Below are 20,733 nucleotides of genomic sequence, written 5' to 3' on the forward strand. Positions count from 1 at the left end.
TGAAAACTCTTAACTCCTTGAAAGGCAGGAGAATGGCAGGCTTATACACCAGTGAGTCAGACTAGTTCAATATTACCAACTCTGGTTTGAGTGAGGGACTCTGGGCTAGTTAGTAAATCAAGTGCATTGAGTCCTCGGACTAGAAACGGGTGATCCGGGGCTCACAGAGGCTCACAGAGGCTGCAGAATGTCACAAGCAGAACGTGGGCCTGAAATATATTCCACCAATCTTTTACTCAAATTCTTCTTGTGTGGGCTGGTAAGTATTTCTTACATGAGTGGCAACACAAAACTGAATCACTACTCGTCTAGACGGTCTATAGCTTGACAGTCAACACCTACTCTGCTCAGTCACAGAACAGAATGATCTGATCTGATGTGTGGGCACGTATTCGCCTCTTAAATGAGTGTGATGCCGTTATTACTCATTATTAGTAATAACTTGAAAGTCTGCACTTACATACAAAGAAAGAAGTGTTGTAAAAAGAATCCATATGGGCATTTCACAGAGCTGAAGGAGGGGTATTACTCGATTATTCAACTATAGGTACCTGTGAAAGGTAACTATTGATTAACGCTTGATCAAACTTAACAACAAGGACAGTTGGAGCCACCATCATAAAACCAGGTCCCCACCACATAACAAATCCCAATTTAGCCCCTGTTTTGTGTGTCTAACTCTCCAGTGAACATTTGCTGCCTAGCACCCACTCTACTCAGCAGGGATTAGGCACACAACCACACAACCACACACACAAACACACACACACACTAACACAAGCCAAATACCCTCTATCCTAAGCCTCACTGAGAGGTTGTAGCGATAGAAGCAGCGGGAGAGCGGGGACTGTTTTTTTTATAAAAGTACCGTTTATAAAGAAAAAGAGAGAGCGAGCAGTGGAACCTTGTTCTACAGAGGCGATGTGATCGATCCTCGAGATCGTGGTGAGTGCTTTTGACCATCTTGTGATAATACCTGTTGCAGTTTGATGTGCCTCCTCTGTGGATGTAAACAATAGCGTAGGTGGTGGGTGGGTGCATATGCCTTTGATATTTACTTGTGTATGAAATGTGTGTGTGTGCGTATGAAAGGTCTTTGTGATCAATTACTTGTTTCCTCTTGTTTGGCTTCCTTGCACCCTAGTGATTACATTTAGCATATGAAAACACTTCAGAAAACACTTTGTCTGAATTCATTCGCATCCCCGCCGCATGACTCGAGTGTCGTGTTGGTATATGTTACACTGAATGGTCCTACATTGTTGCACACACGTACGTTTTATGTGTGCAGCAGGTCTCAAAAGACGTCACAGGTTAAAATTGAACCGCTGTACACCGGCCAGAACTCACATCAGTCTCAATTGACTCTTCATCTGTTTGTCAGAAAATATAGTTAAAGGGGCTAAATGTTAGAGTTTTAGTTTAAAACATTCAAATATGACCCAACATGAACATTGTTGATGTTATGTCAAAGGCGTTTATGTATTGTGTAGTAAAAATATCCATCAAAGTTAGCTCGCTAATTGGCTAGCCTTGACAATGTTTCTTCTAGACTGGTGAACATCTGCTATCATGGGCGATCTAGCATTAGCTGATCAATGTCGCTCATTGTTGACAGTTGTTGAAAAGAAGAAACTTTGAGGTGGTACTGTTTCCTGCCCTGAATTTGTTTGGAGTAAGTTCTTTTACATATGGCACCTTTAAGCCTTTACTGCTGTCTTGTAATGTTGAGCTCCGGCGCGCTGCTGAATGTCTAGTTAAGTTTGCAGAGTCAATGCTTGTGTGAGACAGATGAGCAACCGTCAGTCACTGGAGGACTCACGCTCTCGCTCTCCCACTCTGTCTCTGTTGCAAATGTTCTTGTGACATGTGGCAGCACGAGTGGCAGCAGTCGAAAGATGAAATGGTACTTCATGCACCCAAAATGCACAATCACACAAACACGCCGTGCCAAGGAGAGATTATTTTAGCAGATCAGTGACCTTTCAGAAATATTTCCCAGTTGCATTTCAGTGTTTTTCAACAGGATGCTTTAGCAGGATTTGGATACGTTGATTATATTTGTGGTTATCCAACGTTTGATTTTACTTTTAAATGTCTGTGTTAATAGGAGGACATACCTCCACGTGTCTCGACCCCATTTAAATATAGATCTCACGTTTGTTTTTTTGGCACATGCAGGATGTGGTGCTTTGATTCATCCTGTAAAAACCCAGAGTGCAAAAATACATATTTTAGTAATTCTCTTTCTACAGTCTTCATCTCTCACATTTAATTATTGTCACTTGAGGATCTTTCTGTAGTGCCCCTTACAAGTACTTCACAAGAGTTTACTTTTTGATTATATAAGAGATATCTACTCTATAACATACAGAATTCTAAGTGGGATGTGATCATGTAGTTAGTCTATAGCACTGGCGTGTCAGACCAAAACAATGTTGTTCTGGCAGCCAGCCTGTGTACCAGAATAAAAAGCAGATCAACCTCAGATTACACCTAGAGAGGAAGTGAGACATCATTCTCTGTTCAGGTCACAACATCATGACGCCACTACTATATATCTTTGTATAGCAAGTAGTTGTTGGTGTATTAATGTTTAAAATCACTTGTATATTTAACCTTTAAATTAGTTTTTGATGACAAGATAGCTTAAACAAAATCTTTAAAAGACACTCGAGAGTAAGAGTCTTTGACCATGATAGCAGCTCTGTAAGCTTGCTAACATGCTCAAAATGTCCTAGCTAGCATGCTTATTTTCACCATTTTAGTCCAGTCTGTTGACATGCCAACATTTGCTAACTGTCGCTAAAACAAAGTACGGCTGAGGCTGATGGGAATGTCATTAGCTTTTCAGCCATAAATCAAAGTATTGGACATGGTTGTCCTGGTGATGGCGCTAAAGTCAGTGGATCACCAAGTGATTACACTTATTCCTAAGGAGACATTAATGTATGTAAGACATCTGATGGAGATCCATTTAATAGTCAGGAAGTCAGACTAGTCAGACTAACACCCATTGAGGCACAAAATGGTATTATGAGCAACAAGGACATAGATTCCTCTGTAGCTGAACTGGCAGCTGCGGCGCGGTCACAGTTTGATTGATGTCCATCAGGGTGTGTGTTGTGTGATTTCCTGTTGATTGATATCTTGTGTCCTATCATCAGAATGCTATGACTTTACACTGCACACTACGATGCAGTATTGAATTGAAATGTGTGATCTGGGAGGAGAGTGGAATGCATGTTTGTATGGCTGATGACATCTGTAACTGTTTAGCACAAAGGGGAATCATGGGGATGCTAACTGGATTAGTGTAAGGCGGTTTAGACGGCTTCCTGCAGCTTCAGTGGAGGGAACGTTAACTCGCTGTCTCATTTTTCTGTCTGTTTTTTCTCTTCAAAGACACACTTTAGCTGTAACGCTCAAGGAAAACAATTTTAATAGTCTTCTGCTGTCTTATTTTATTGCACTAATCTGCTCTATTTCATCTCTAATATCAATAAATATCACACAAATAATGTGAGACAGGGAGCTTTAAAGAGGGATTCAGAAAGAACAAGGCTACATCAAAAGTAGCATGAGAGTAGAGGGTATAATGTTTGCAGTATGACTTTACTCACTGAAGACACAGTGTGTGTGTGAAAGAAAGGATGAGTAACATTCACAGAAAAGACAGAGAAAGGAGTAAGAGAAAGGAAGAACAAGATTGTGATCGGCCTTTGCCACCCGCAGCACCTCAGGAACACTAGAAAATAAGGTTGGGAAAGTGTTCTTTTAATTGAAGCTCCCAAAAGCCAAAGGTTCAGCTTGTTCACTTCAGATTGCTTCATATTGTTCCTGTGATCTTTATCCAAGCGGGTATTGCTTAATTTGCTGCCTTGCTGCTGCTTTAGCAAAAACCTCAGTGCTGCAGCTCAGGCACACACAAACACAGACACATATGAAGTATGACACCACAGAGAAAAAAATTTAATATACCAGAGGCAAACTCTCCGGCTGATGGCACATGACTGATGATGTGCAAACACAGACACGTGTGTGTGTGTGTGTCTGTGTGTGTGTTTGCACATCATCAGATCAACATCGATTTACTTTTGGCTTCAATTCCTACTTTCCACCAAGGAGAGCTAGCTTGAGTTTGAAAAGCTGCTTCTTTTATGATGGTTATGACGTACTGGCCTGGTACAATTGTTACTGAACCAGCTTCATTTACACTTTTTCAGTGTTTCAACAGTAGATAGGCTGAAGATCTAATATTGCAATGGACTCTGCATCCATGAATGTTGCTTAACTCTACAACTGGATGATACATATGTATTTTGTGGGGGCGGAACAGAAGCCTTTCAGTTGTGTCTTTTTTTACACCACCTGTGGTTACTGGTGGTGATGCTAATAGCGTCTTACTGATACTTACCTCCCACAGTTCTGTTTGAAACAAGCCCCTTCGAACAGCCCTGGGCTTTGAGGACAATTTAACATAGTGGCCAAAATCACACACTTACAATGTCACGTGATGCTTACCGCCCGAAAATACTATTTCCCTCAAGCTTGCATAGCGATCGAGGCATCTGTAAAACACTTTTTGAGCATCCCGACCCCTGCAAAAATGCTCATTTAACCATCATACTTTAGTTAGTCTGTTAACATTTGGAGTCCAGAGTAGCGGCACCATTACATTTAACTCTCATTCATGATGGCAGGGGGGCACTGGTACTTATGCTCTATGAGCTGCACAAGGCAGAAGCTATAGTACGTGGAAGATCTTGGTAATTTTACAATCTTGGAAGTCCAACTTTTTGCCTTCATGCAACACTTGGCAGCTTTTTGTGGAATGAACTGAGCTCCGCCTCTGAAGCTGTAGCCAGATTTCCCTCATTAGATCTACGGTTTGAAGTTACACACTTCTTTCTCTGAGGACATGAAAACTGATCCTCAGACGGTTGATTTTTCATCCTTGTTGTGAAACCTTTGGGTGTGGATTCCATTTGAATCTAATGCTGGAGTGATGGACTGTGCAATAGGCGATGTGAACCACTGTAAAGACGAGCAATGATTGAGCGCATATGAATTGATTATAGTCGGCCATTAAAAGTTTCAAATAATTGATTTGGTGTGATGAAAATCTGAGGGATTAGAACCTTTACAGATCACTGACATGTCTTCATAAATTAGTCACGTTTTGTTCAACAAGACGCTGCACGTCCTGTGGCGTCACATTGATTAAGGTTTTAAGAAAGAAACATGGCTTGTGTCTTTCATTTGAATGTAAGCATTCATTAGTCATTATTTAAATTAAGTTTAGAAGAGATTATCACAACAGATCAATAAACTGTCTGATGTTTAACCAACATCAAAACAAGGAGACATTTACTGCGGCACTGGTCTCAAATTCTAGGCTTTCTTGATTTACACTGAAGTTTCATGTTTTGAGAGATAATATTAACACGTGAGATTTCTGACGTGAATTTTAGATACAAATCAATCATGTACATGTTTGAAGGTTAAAGCTTCTAACATCAAGCTAATCTTTGTAAAGTTCTTTCTTTCATCCTGCCTAAACTGGACTCCTGCTCATTTTGTTAATCTTTCCCTTTTACAAATATAACCTCTCCAAAGTAGCTGCCCTGCTGCAACAGTTTATCAGTTCTAAGCTGTTAAGTGAGCTTTACCCTCCTGTGACTTCACTTTTATTTGTGGGTGATGATAGTGTGACGACTTTGTTTATGAGATAAAGCGAGGTGTTTCACCCCGGGGTTACAGCGAGTTAACGTGCCTGTCAGTGCAGCCATCAATGTCACCGCAGAGTTTCAGCTCTACTGTTTGTGCTGTCATGTTTTAAGCTTTTGTCTCTTAATCTATGGCTGTCAAAAAAGCTGAAGACGGTATGAATTCCCCACTCTTGTTTGAAGGTAGTGTCAGTTTTAACTGATTTGAAAAAACTAAAAAAACAAAACACATCCTACTTCTAGAGCTTAAGGCTGCAGTCAATTTGTCACTTAATCACAGCTACAAGTGCACTTTAATACTACAGCGAACGTCAGAAACACATCAAGGGAGCAACTTTTGTAGTCGGTCAATAACTGGACTTTTTCCATCATGCAACGTGCAACCACAATCTGATTTTATGCTCTAAAACATCCTCATACATACACGACTGAATAGGTCATCTGTCAGTGTCTCCCAAAATTGAAAAGTGCCCCCAGTGTAGATGAAACCGAGGTTCTTACATAACACTGATACATCTAACTAGTTAATCCCCAGCACTGCTTGCTGAATAGATAGAGGGTTTGCAGCTGTGGCAGCTCGTTCTTGATCTGCTACTTCCTGCAAGTTTTAAAACTGATCCGCGTGGAAAAGTTCTGAAAATGACCAATGGCGGTCATTGTCATCTAGAGATGGTTACTATTACTAATCACACATGTATTTGATCATTTATTCAAAACAAATGTAAATGTAACAAATGTGTAAATGTTTTTCCAAGCGTAACTACAATGCAGTATTTATAAACTTGTCTACTGAGCCCAGTGGTTTTGCACGTGGCCCACAAGTGCGCCATCTACAGACGCATCTATTTGTTCTGGAGAGTTTATCAGCGCACACTGATGAAGACCGAAGGCAGAAAATGAGTAACCCAGTTACAGTCGTTCTCACAATAACTCCCACACTTTCACAAATCCCTACTTCGCTGTCCGACTGCCCTCTCTCTCTCTCTCTCCCTTCTCTCTTGTCTTTATCTCTCCCGCTCTCAGTAACTAGTAGCTGTTCTAATCTTCGCAGGAAGCACGAATATGCAAGAAGGCTAATGAACAGCCTGGCGCAATTACACAGTAGGGAAATTACTGAGTATTCCAATAACATGCTACTGTACGGGGTGATATAATGTCTCTTGCAGATCTGAGGAACAATGAGTTAATAATAATTAGGAAACAATGGCATCTACATCACCAGTCCACCCTCTCTGGCCAATTTCTGCTCCCTGCTGCAGTGCTCTTTCATTGCTCTCAACAATGGAGGATAATGGCAGCAGAGCGCAACAACAGAGGTCTCTTTTCATCTCCGTCCCGCTTTGTCTCGCACTGTTTTCCACTCGCTGATGCTCTCATCTGATTTCTCTCTCGCCTCTCTTCCTGGGTACTTATCTCCATCCCTTGCCCTCTCTCACAAACACCCTGTCTCACGCTCACATCTCTGGACAGGAGGGGGAATGCGGGGTGTTAAATTATTCAGACTCCTGGCAGAAAGTGTCGCCATCGATGAACACAAACGTACGGGCCTCAATTCACAAGTGTTTATTTATGAACTTTGCGGGAACAGTACAGAGGCCGCAGATCAGATCATTTCCCGCAAGAGAGTGGATGAGAAGTTTTGACAAAGCTCCAGGAATCCCTCACATAAAGGCTTGCTTAAAGAGTTGTCGTTGGTGGCTGCCATACATAAAGCAGACTGCACCGCATTGATCCGGGCAGCTACTGATTACAGTCATTTAATGCAACGCTAATAACATGCACACGTTTAAACACCCGTGCATAGCAATTCAGTAGTTTACAATGACTGGGACTGAAATGCAAATGATTGCAATCGGGAGAGATTTGTTGCGAGGGAGTGTTTATTGACGTGCAAAATAAAGGCAAGACATGTGAACAGTCTTTGGCGATTTGACCCCATCCTGACGCCATCGTATTTTAGGGGGTCAGTGAAGCCTCTGGGGAACTCAGACCTGTGCCGCCTGAGATAAATGTGGTGGAGAAGGGTTTCCTCACTGAGATGACAGTGACAGCAGCAGAGAGGAGAACAGATTTAAAGTGGGGCCCCAGCGTTTTAATTGGCTTAAGGAGATTTTGGCATAATCTTGTTGGTTAAGCCGAAAGAGTAAACACCCAGAGTCAGCTGATCGTGACGGGGGCGGTAGAAGAGCGAGAGAGAGGGAACTCGCTCTCTGATTCAACTGAAGCTCGGCGTCAAATGACTATCTTGAGCACATTTATTGTCTCCGCACAACATTTTGAAATCACCAATTTTTGTCCCCATCTTTCAAACAGCATATCAAGCTAAAGATGTGCTATAATGCATCAAGAAATGATAAAGAATAAATGAGATTAAATCAATTTTGATGCACTGTGCAGTGTGCACACATTTTCTTTTTCTCATATTCTCTTATTATATTCTCATACAATCCCATTTAATGTCTTAAACTGATCTGAGCCCTTAAGGCCCCTACCACTTTTCAACAAAAAGTGACGCCCTTGTGTATACAATTTTTTGTTTTTACCAAACATGATCAGACAACAGATGAAATATGGAAAGTGAAGTTCTACTGAAGGTCCATTTTTCTGTTAATCAATAAGCTTTGTCCCAATTAAACTAAATCCGTAAATGGACGGAGTGGATAGAGGCATTATGTTTTCGGGTTGTCCATGTGCCACATTCTTGTGAATGCCATATCTCAAGAATGCCTTGGGGCAGCTTCCTCAAAATTTGGTACAAATGTTAGCCGAAGAGCTGCAGATGGATGCACTGACAATATTCATTGTCGTGTTATATCAAGCTCTGGCTTGTAGTGTGGCTTCTGTAGCCAGTCAGGGCCTCTGTGTTTGGTATGTGTGATTGTATTAAGAGGAAAAACTCAAGGACCCAAAACTTTTCTACGAAAATGTTCTAACAGAAAACTTCACTGGAAAGAGTTGACAGTGAATCTGTATTTTTAGTAACTTGCCCGAGGTCAGCTTTTTATTCACCACCACTGTCAGAAGTGTGTTTACCATGCTCACCATTGTCCTTGAACTCACCCCTGTTAAAAGAGGAGGAAGCTGAGATTTTATTTCATCTCTCTGTGGTGTCACACTTGTAAGCAGGGGACATTCTCATTTGGCTGTTAGATTCCTTGAGGTTAATTTTGCCGACTACCTAACAAAAAACAAAAATGTATTCTGCTGCAACAGCTTTGACAACTCTGCCCCCTCCATCTGTGATTATCTGTGAGTGTTTAAGCAGCCAGTGATGAAAAAAACTGCAAACCAGCTGAGATAAACAGACTGCCAGATACTAAAACATTAATGCCTGAAGGGAGCCCACGTACTGCACTAATGTGCTAACTCACTCCAATCGAGGGTCTAAGGACAGAGGATGTTGTTTGCTGTCCAGATTGTAAAGCCCACTCAGACATTGTGATTTTGGGCTATATAAATAAAATGGATTTGAAAATGGACTTGGTTTGTTTCAAAAGATATGCTCACACAAAACTTATTTTATAGAATCATACATACATTCAATTTATTTAAATTGCCATTGCATAATATAACCCTTATTTCTGCCACTTTAATCTGCCAGGTGCTGTCATTCTCTCTGACAATGTAATAACTATTCACTGTAGATAGGCTATATTATCAAGTTTTGATTTTTTAAATGCACTAAGGTAACAGATTTGTCTTTCAAGAACTAAACTAAACAACTAAAATAATCTGCATTGTATGTTTTATTTCAAACATTATGAACCAAATTCACTAACAATAGTAAACAGTGATATACAGGACAGCTGTCTCAGCAGAGTAGGATACATTTTTCACTGAAATGCTGCCAATTGGGCATTATGTCCTTCAGTGCCAATGTCAGTATAATTAGTCTAAATCCAGCAATACTCAAAAAAACTGTATGAGTGCGTGTCCATGTGAACAGACACTAGCCTCTTTCACACTGCCGTTTGCATGCGGAGATCCTGCGCCAATTCTCCACACCCTCCTCTGTGTGAAAGTTTCAGATGTGGAGAGGGGGGAAATTTCGCTCCGGCGCTGATCCGCCTCTGGAGGTAGTATCAGAGCCGCATTATTGGTGAGCTATCCCAGTGTGAACGGATAATCGAGGGCGTGTCGGTCGTGCAGTCTGATAACTACACAGGTCCTTCACTCAACTAAATACAGAGAAATGCCCCGCAAAGCAACGTTACAGGACCGAACAAAAGTAACGTAGTAACTGTAACTGTCTTTCGCAACTTATGTGAGGAAAATAAATACGACAGCTGTACTTGCAGAAGCGTCTGCCCTCCTGTCTGTCCTCCTGACTCTTTCTCTCATTTCTGCTCAAAAAACAGCGTCTGTCACCGGCAAAAAACTTTATCTCACCGAGTGTTTGTGACGAAAATAAATCACCGCGACCGTCAGCTCTCCTGACCGAGACTTCAGGGAACTTTCCCCCAGAAAACAGCCTCCGTCCCCCGCGAGTGACAGAGTCAGACAGCGTTCTGTTTACTGATGGTGATTATGTATAATTATGTAATTTAACCCAAAAAACTTAACTCCTTCACTTTCCAGGATGTTTGGTGGGTCAGGATCTCAATCACTACACATTATAACAGCATCTATATGATTATAAACTGTCCGCGGGTTTGGATTAACAGAGGGGAACACTGACGTCATCAACATGACGTGTACCGTCACGCCTCTTTCGGAGCCGCAGCGCCGGCTTTCTGTGTGAATTACACACGTGAAGGCGGAGATGCTTCGCTCTGTGTGAATCACCATCGGCGGAGAATTGGAGAACCAGCGCTCCGGAGATAATGCGGAGACGCTGTGTAAAAGGGCTTTTGTTTCTACCATTTAATGTCAGCGTAACAATATAATCCTGCACCCTAATGTCAGCACCACCTCAGTACCATGCTTCTTAAATTAGTAGCATGTTTACTGGTGACATCAGTTTGGTGCTGTGACAGGTTTAGTTTTTTGTATATACATTTTCTCTGTATTTTGGGCAGTATAGGACCCAGGTGGACATTTCATTGGTGTGGAAACATGCTCAGATCGATACAGGTCTGTGATTGGACGATGAGGCGGGGTGAGTCTCACTCATCCCCACACAAACACGACCCATCGGAAAACAGAGGCTAATTTTCTGACAGCTGCATTGATTTCTTTTTGACAAATTTCTTTCTGAATTTGGTTTGGGTGTGTGGTTAGCTGGAGCTCTGACTCCTGTATTGATTTTCTAATTACGTATCAGTTAATCTATATATGCCAACTGCCCAAGCAAACAAATGTGATTTGACCAAAATCTCCATGGTGCAAGAGAAATTGTAATTAATGGCATATGTCACCTCACCTGAGGTTGGTGTGAATTTTAACCCAATATCTCATCTGAATGTGAACACAGTAACCTGGCAACAGGGGAGGCGGAGGAAAAAAAGCACGAGAGGGTGCGTTCAGAGGTGAAATGGTCCCTCGCAGGACAATCCATCATGTGCTCAACTGCAGATAGGCGGGTGTGTCTTTTCCCATGTGTGTCAGCAGCATATGTTTGTGTATTTTCGTTGTGAATGTGTCAGTGTGTGAATTTCTGCATGCCTGCTGGGGGGCACCATGGTGTACAGAGGGGACTGGGGTCGTGCGGGATGCTGTCAGGACAGTGACGAGGATCCACCAGTATGAGCAGCAGTATGACAGCTGACATTCTCCAGAGTGCTGCCGAATGGACAGGCGGGAATAAACAGGATACCAGCCCAGGCATGCTGATGAGGCATGAGCCCTAATTGTGTTTAGATCGACAATGTGCAGTGTTAATATCGCCATGAATCAAAAAATAGTATTAAATAATGAGGGTGCTTGATGGTGTGTGTGTGTGTGTGTGTGTGTGTGTGTGTGCGCGCGCGTGTGTGAGTGTAATAACCCAAAAAGAGAATGTTTCAAAGAATTATCCATATGAGGTCATTGAGATCTGGAGGCAAACAATAATTTCACACATGAAATAAGATGTCAAAAAACAAAAGGCTGATGTAAAAATATAAAGTATACAGTAGAGTAAGTGGTCTTACATTTTGTCTTATTATTCTTACAAAACAAGGACTAACTAGCTCTACACGGCTATAGAAGAGTCAAGAGCACTGTAATTTCCTCGTCTTCTACATGGATCCTCAGCTTGTGAGGACACTTATCTTAGCCTGGGACACATTTGCTTTATCCTGAGTCTTTTGGCATGATGTCATGTATGTAGCCATCGTGTGCAGACTTATGAGCCGTGTTGCTACAGATCCCACTGCTTGGCTTGCTAGGTACACCTGTTCTTTTGATGGAATAAGGTGAGAAAAGCATCAGTTCAACTGATAAGCATCTTCTTTCAGTTGTAAAAAAGAATAAATCTGACAGAGATTTTCGTGGACCTGGTCGTCCACTGGACAACACGAAGAAGGGGGATTGGAGCTGGGTGCCTATTCTCAAATGACCTTCCATGTCCACACATACCTGGGTGCATTGGTAGTCTGTTAAGAGCAGCCGAGGAGAATGAGTGACCCCGGGATGAGTAGCGGCAGACGGGGAAGGAGGTTGGTGTCTTTACTAGGTAAACTACAGCCCATAAACCACGGTATCAGAACCACAAGAAAAACAGACAGAAACCAGAAATACAGTACAGAGTAAACAAGCGAAGAAATGCGAGACAGACTGGGGCAGGTCTTGCAAGAAAACGACTGGGATCCATAAACACGCTGATGAACCTTGTGCAGTGTTTTCATTTTGTAGTGAGTCAGCCAGAAAATTAAATAAACAATCTGGGAAAAAAACAATGGCTTGATTAGCTAGCTACCTAGGCTACATCTGATGAAATGCTAGTGCCATTTCCACCCTTTAAAACCTGATGTCTGTCTGAAAGAACATGTTTCAACAATTTCTTAAAAGACAGAGTGCTAAATTAATTCATAGTGTAGCCTTGTCCAGCTAAAAAGTGTCTTTCCGATTTCACAGGACTTAATTTAATTCTTTATGCCGTATGACTTTTACAACCCAACCCAACCCAACAAGGGACCCTACCACACCCATTACAGTCAGCATGTAGACGCTGGTCTTCTACAATCTCTCCTTCATAAACATGGGCGATTCCTTCCGTGTCACTGCTCCCAATCCCTTTGTCTGCCTTTGACTTCGAATCAGCTCTCAGGAGGTGACAGGAAACATGCTGAGAAGGGTGTCGGACTGAGAAGCGGGAGGGGTAAATATGGAGCGAGGTGGAGGGGAGTAAATGTTGAGAGGGCGATAAGAGAGTCAAAGGAGGAAGAGGAGAGGAAGAGGAGAGCGAGGAAGCAACAGAGAGACATTGAGGGATAAAGAAAGGTAGCAGAGAGAGGGAGAAGTGTTGTAATCCTGTTAGAGAGGAGGAGATCAGGTTGGCGGTTCGGTGCTGTCACTCTGAAGGGATTTTCTTCCCTGGCCTTTGAAAAATGTTACAACATGCTATAGATTTCCGTTAATTGAATCCTCTCGCATTCTCATTGTTAGCCTCTTTTTTTTTATAAGCAGGTGCTTCGGAGCTAATCTGCTGCTGCTATCTGTGGAGCAACAGCACATTAAGTTTTCGCCGCAGGGGAGGGTGCTTATTTGCCACTTTATGGGGGAATCTTTCTTTTATTGGAGAACAATCAATTAGTTAGTCCAAGAGTTGATCGACACAAAGGTAATCCGCACAAACCTTTTAGCCACATGCAGTAAGGACATGCTCTTTATCTGGGTTTATCATTGTAGATTGTTGGGTTAGTCACTGTTGGTTGAACAAAGTAATACATTTAAAATCTCATTTTGAGTTCCGGAACTTAAGCTTTTTTCACTGTTTTGTGAGAATTTTGAGGACGGCAATCAAATGCGACTGAATTGCCATATGGCTGACTGCAATATCCAAATTCAAGATTTAATTTTTCTTTCTTTTTTTTTTTCTTTTTTTTTTAAATTTATTATTAATAAGATCTTTACTGCTATGCAGATACCATGCCCTAAAGATCTTGCACTGTCTTTTGGTAACCCCAACGAATGTCACATGATCATGATTTTTAAAGCTTTTCTTTTTAGAGAACAGAAAATTATGATGCAAAAGTAATCATTCCTACTGATGGTCGATCATATTGCATTTGATATATCAGTCAAAAATAATTGAAATCGGATTTAATTTTTTTTTTTTTTACTATATCGTGCAGACATAGTCTTTAATAAGCTGTTTATCAATACTTTTCTTGAATTTAGTTTGTTACAGATACATCAGCAAATGCATTTTGTCAGCCGATACGCAACAAGAAATTACAGGAACATCGGAGATGTTTATGGTAATTTATAAACATGGTTTGTCCACCAGGGGACACTGACAAATGTATGTATATACTTACAAGTCTTATATAACCACATTTTAGGGATCTTTTTCAGCAGAAATTCTGTTAATATAAATAATGATAGCTGCCGCCCTGTTGCTGTAAATTGTTCCTCCTTTCTCTTCATCCAGCCAAATGACCCTTCCTAACACAATTCAAGTGTAAATACCATGTTGCAGCACATTTTTCAGACTGTCTCACCTTGATGACAGACAGAGTTCAAACCCTGGCTCCTTTCTCACCTACACACGGCTGACCAATCGCAGTTGGAAGGTGTGAATGTCAGAGTTTGTGAAATTCAGAAATGTATCAAATCCACAGTCTTCATTAGCTGAAGTTAACATGAGGCTTCACCAGTTTGAGTTGGTTAAACTTACCTGGAATTAAAAAGGAAATCCATCACATTGCATCTATTCACACAGGAAGGATGACTACAGTGACCAGTGAGTCTTTAAATGCACCGATGAGAATGAGAGTGTTGTGTCAAGACAGAAAAACATGAGTGTACATATCATTTAAAAAAAGAAGACACATCATGTTGTTGTTTGATTTAACTCCTTTCCCCTCTTCAGGCACTGAGAGCAGCAGTGAGAGGATATATCAAGCGACCAGACCGTGTACTTGAAACAAATCGCTCACCACGACTCAAACACCTCAAGGCATTCAGTATCAGCATACACTCTAAGTGTTCTTTGGAGATATAACTTCATGACTTAACAGTAAATGGATGTTAGGTTGGATGCTTGCTCTACGTCTTCCCGTTCCCCCTGTTTGCCAAAGGATACAGTGTGTGTTTATATTTCTGCTGAAAGGACTGTTTCTGTGTGAATGATAATTTCGTGAGTTGGCAGTGTCCCTCAGCGTGGAGACAAATGTATTTTCCAATGGCAGCCAGAGCGTGAGTCTGAATCCCAGCAGTGGGTGTTGTGGGATGAGTGTGGCCTTATCATAGCTGGCCAAGGAGCCCCTGGATCCCCCGGCTCATCACCCAGCAGCCGATTACCTTCTCCCTCAATCTCTTCATTGTTTCCTATTACACTGAGGGGCCCGCACTAATAAAAGTGATGGAAATTTTACAGTCCATGCCGTCCTAGAATATACTGTAGAGGTAAATGAAGTTACAGTGTTGAGCTGTGATTTGGGACACTGGACAGTAACCAAAAGTGCCAGGTGCCTGCTCTGAATAAGACACAAGGGGTGATGCTCTGTGCACCCTGTGGACAGTAGGTTGAACAAAAAGGCAATTTACATGTAGCTGGATATCATATGCTGCATTTATCTAGATGATATATGAGGCCCGTCAGCGATGTCCCGACACTAAATCAAGCGTTTCTCCCGTCCTACACCGTGTCATTTAATGCTGAGTCTGCCATCACTGAGTCCTGATTTGATATATTTTCTGCAATAATGCAGCTGCACCTTGGCCTAAAGCACTCCCACATTTAAATGCCGTAAAGCCAAACAAATTATGATATGATTTGGATAAATAGTGTGTCAGTTTGGAGATGTAAAAATAAAAGTTTCGACAGGATTTAGCAGCTTCTCTTCTCATAAACAAAACCGACATGTTTGGATGCAGTTTTCACAGAGATTCAGGTCCTTGGCACCACAGTTTCTCCTCACAATCCAAATTCAAATATTGCAATTATGAGGACTCTCTAAATTGGTGCCATTGGCAAGACATCATTGTATGTCAGCAATGCCAAAACACATACTGCAAAAATAATTTATGACCATTTTGTTTTTTGGGTCACGATTCAAAACCTACTCAGTTAGGTTTTGGGCATATTGAGGTTTTGCGAATTCAAAGACTTACAATCCTGACCGTGTTTAATGGAAGGACTGCTTGATCAGGATCAGGAAAAGATCAGGATCATGGTTAGAAGAAACCAACATTGACTGTTGGTACACGGGATGAAAACAGCAACCGCTGCTGCAAAGTCACAGTGCTTTATTGACCCACCCATCCACCATGACCTCCTCCCCAGGACATTTGAAAGCTCTCAGCTCTGTGACACTACCTACTAGAGGTGTAAATCACAAGTTAATTATATGATATTTGCAGATATCAAAGTGTCTGTAACAATATGATTTTGTTTGGATTCAATTTAGGGCCCTGTGATCAATAAGAGGTGACATCATCTGCAAAAGGAATAAATATAATCGCAGTCCTTTTCTTGGCTTCTTGCTGTTTCCCGCCTGGCACTAGAATTATTTCAATGTTTAGGAAGGAGGATATAGAAGTTGACACATATGCGTCATGGGACTTTCAAAATAAAGGCATACATTTAAGATGATGATATGGACCGATGTATACACTGAATCGAGATATGGATCCACACTGAAGGACTGACCGAGCGTTCTGCAGAGCCGGCTGCCCTCCTGAGTGTCCGAGTAGAGATGGTACTTTTTACAGTGTAGGCTGAGCTGTGCTTCTCCTCTCTGCTCTCAGTGATTAGCTCCGTTTGTCATAAGACAGTGAGAGAGCGACGCCAATGAGGCTCTCACAAGTGTCCTAGATTAATGGATTATAGATGAATGGGCTTTTTTTCCCCTCACTTTGTGATAAATGAAACACTTTATTCTCTTATTCTACCGCTCAGTCTTCCCCCCCCCCTCTCCCTAACACACACACACACACACACACACACACACCAGTCTTTACCTCTGTGCCTCGCTCTTTTTCAACGGTTGGAATTGGATTTTTAATCTTGTTCTATGGAGTGTGGTCTGTCCTCCCATGGCTGGCTGCTTCTACACATATTGCATTAGGAAAGGGTCGCGGCCTCTAGCTTGACACCAAGTTGTTGTTGGGTGAGGCGTCTCACGCCACAACTCTTTCCTGTCGTCACTCTTCTCTGTGTCACCACCTGAGTCTCTAAAACTCTCACACTGTCACCTTTTCGCTCTCTTTCTACTTTACTTCCTTATACCTGAGAGACACCTGCCTGTCACAGGAGAGTAATATTAAACTCCTACTGACACGTCTGTGCAACTCTCATGTTTACATGACCTTTGTCTTTGGGTCAGTGTCCATCTAACCAGCCGTTGTTAACTTACAGTTTCAGGAGGAGAGGGTGTAAATGTGCTGAAAATGGGTAAATAGCAGCACAAAAACTACGCTCAACAACATTTTTCTCGTTATTTACCAATGATTATTTTCATTCAGTTTTGACTTCAACCTATTGTTTTTATGATGTATCAGTTAATCATGAAGTCTATATCACGGCAGAAAGTAGTAAATTATACCCATCACACAAAGCACAAGGTCATATTTTTTTAAATTTGCAAATCTATCAGTGTAAAGAATTACATGTAAAATTAAAGTAATACGTTCTCATATTTTCAGGTGGGACTCGCAAGTGTTAAAAAAACCTTAAAACCCCTAAAGCTCTGGTTGCAAATCTTAAAGGTGACCCTTGGAGTTAGCGCTATACTGAGAGAGAAACCCTAAATAATTGATACAACTGAAAGAAAGAAAGAAACAGAGGCTCAATGTGACTGAGCTCACCGAGAAAAAAAAGATGACAAACAGGACATGGATGTGTAATCCATCCAGAAACAACAACTTTAATTTCTCTCCCACATAAATAATTGAAAACTGCTACCCTACTGCAACTCTGAGTATAAACACTGCTTTTTGTGTTCTGATGTGTTTTAATTCACAATAAAAGATAGTAGAGGGTTCAGTGGTTGATGTCTGTCAGTCATCATCGATTAAAGATGGCCCAGCTCTACTGTGTTCAGAAATGTAAGAGAGCAAAAGTGTCAAATAGAAAAAATCGTACTATTCTGATCAATGTAACTGTCGATGTGCACGCCAACAGCAGCTCCAAGGCTTGACACCAGAAAAGCAGTAATAGTGGACACAGCATTCTGATGCTCAGGCATGAACGTGGCAGAGCAGTGTGTCTGCTCCTGCATGTGAAATGAAAGCAAAGGAATTCAATTATTCCTGTTAAATATAATCATCTTCGTCCAATGTGGCCTGAAGCCTTCGCTCTTAGGGGCCCGAAGGCATATTACACACACACAATGTGCACATGATGTGCAGGTAGGCTATCTGTGAGTGTGTGAGTGTGTGAGTGGGGGGGAATCGAGGGTGATTGCCTTTCCCTAGCTTCAAATAGGTCAACAGTGTTAAAGCTCCCACAGAGTGAGGAAATTGCTGCATTTAGCTGACAGGGTGATTGGAGAGATCGGCCAGCGGGGCAGACGACTGACAAGTCAAACGTGTGGACATTGTTATTCCATATGGACAGACGAGTCGTCCTCACTGGGACTGTTAATCAGAAAGGAGTCTTTCTTTTTTTTGTCTTTCTTTCTGTGATGACAAAAAACGCCTTATCTGGCCAAGATTTCCTTTTTTTTTTTTTTTGTTTTCTCTTGATTGGTTGTGTGCTGATTGGTGCGATGACTGCGTTATTTGCAGACTGTGCAACAACTGTCCCCTCAGCGGTTATAAAGATTGCCCCGGCCTTGAAACACATTTCAAGTTGGGTGTTTTAAAAGAATATATGGTAAGATAGGGCCAGAACTTTAGTTCAAAACACTGAAAAAGGGACTAACTTTATCGACAGTGTGTGAAGAAACAACAAAGTTGATGTTTTGTAAAAGACATCTGGGTTAGCATGCTAACAGCTCGCGCTGGCTCGTCCTATCTCATAATACCACTTTGTACCACAAGAGATTAAAGTCAGGTAGCTGAGAAACAGCCTCCATACAGCAGTCTTCACTGTGCACTGTATTAAGAGAGGCATTGTTATGTATAAGTCTGTATTCCTCTTCTGCTGTCTATTCTGTGTGCCAGCTGCTGCACAGTGGGCAGAGATAATTGAAGTTTTATATTTCACCCTGCAGGTTTACAGTCATGTATCCTTTATTTCTTTCTCTTTCTCTCCGACCCGTTTCTCCGTGGTGCCCCTGCTTCCTGTCAGAGGCATGTACACTAAGTGGAGCAGAGGAGCATTAGGATAGAGAGCACGCTGAAATAATGTTCATCTATCCTCCCATGCATGCATCCAGCAGGGAACAGACTTAGCTCACAGTGGAGATTTATCTCAGATTGTGTTACATTATTTTCTTAGCCTTGCACCCCAAATGATAGCTCTCCGGAAGACTCTGGCAAAAATAATGTGTCGGAGCCTTTGATCCACTTTGAGACTTTGACAGATATTTTTTTTGCTTTTTGTGTTAGATTATGCGAAGAAGAATATACTCCAAGTCGCATATTCTAGAAAAATGAGCACTTTCAACATAATTCACATGATTAAAGCAACATCATGTAACCTGTTATACCTTAAAATAACAGCTTCAAAATCACGTTGATGGTACAGCGTCTTGTAACAGGGTAAATGGTGTCATTGTCACTTGTTTCTGCTCTGTGTAGCTTCAGTGAGAGGGGAGGATCAGAGTGTTGAATACATGTTTACTTCAACATCCAAGTTTTCAACACCTAGCATTGTTATGATTTAATGAGTTGTGTCTGTAGTCAGCACTCAGCACCCACATTACGTCTGACAAATTGTTACAGACCGGGGATTTGGGTTTACGTCAGTGTCGTTGCACTCCTGAACTCTAGGGCTTAATCCCACACACTGCCAGTTTCTACATAATGTTGCTTTAATTTCCTGAAAAGAATTGAGAAACTTTTGACGTCCGATTAACTGTTGCCAAACGCTTGCTCCTTGAATGTGTGGTTTCATTGCTTCTCTTTTTTATATAATTGTAAATGGAATATTTTGCAACTAAATGCTTGCTTGATTGATTAGAAAAATGAACAATGTGTGAATCAGAAATAAAAATAATAAGTAGTTACAATCCAAATAACAACTTTGCAACTGTTCAGACATGATGGGCGTCTTCTCTGCAGAAACTCGTGTTACTTTTAAAGCTATTTTTGGGAATGGGATAATTATCTTTCACAATTTGTGAACTCATGGCAGGTAATTTATTGTTACACATCAGGTAGCTTACTTTGCATTTACTGCCTGCAGTGTACTTCCAGCCCTGGAAAATTGCTTTAGTTACTGATGTGCTCAGTCGTGACGTGATGAAATATGAGCAATAAGTCGACCAGGTCTCTTATATCGATTGTTGGAAAGTGGACTCATTTAGATGTTTAGGCCCAACACAGTGAGGGCTGTATTTTCTAGGTTATTTGCTGCTTGAGTTATTATTTGCCACCAGTGATATTTGGTGGCGGTGATAGACTGTTTTACGTTCATTTTGCAGCTCTTTTATCAGTCATTCTGATAATTAATAAGTTAAAAGGTCATTCAAGAGGCAAATAAAAAAAAATGCCACTAAATTGTTTTTCTGATCAGAGATGCTGTCACTTATGATAATTAAACATTTGTATTGTTTACTTTTGAAAAAGTTAAACCAATGTAACAGTGTCATTTATAGCTACTGGCATCTTTCAGGATCCTTCACAACAAAAGAAAATTAGACTAGGTCGAAAGGAAAACAAGCAGGAACGAGACGGGGGACAAATGACCGACAGTGGAGGAGAATGTGCGGCGAGTCTGATTAGACTTGTGTCACTGTCTGAATCCTGCAGCGCAGTGCTACGCCACGTGCCGCAGATAATTAATATGCACTGTGGAGGCTACGTGACA

General features: G+C 41.4%; 1 protein-coding gene across 3 annotated transcripts in view; it reads left to right on the plus strand.

The window, feature by feature from the left end:
• The first annotated feature begins 772 nt into the window (after positions 1–772).
• Positions 773–20,733, plus strand: part of sphkap (SPHK1 interactor, AKAP domain containing) — a 119,781-nt gene continuing 99,820 nt past the window's right edge. For 2 of the 3 annotated variants that reach the window (XM_030395921.1, XM_030395932.1), the window contains exon 1: positions 773–945. The gene's annotated coding sequence lies outside the window, so the exon portion shown is untranslated. The remainder of the gene's footprint in view (positions 946–20,733) is intronic. The other variant, XM_030395949.1, reaches the window with a different exon arrangement.

The sequence above is a fragment of the Sparus aurata genome, chromosome 2, assembly GCF_900880675.1.
Source record: "Sparus aurata chromosome 2, fSpaAur1.1, whole genome shotgun sequence".
Taxonomy (NCBI): domain Eukaryota; kingdom Metazoa; phylum Chordata; class Actinopteri; order Spariformes; family Sparidae; genus Sparus; species Sparus aurata.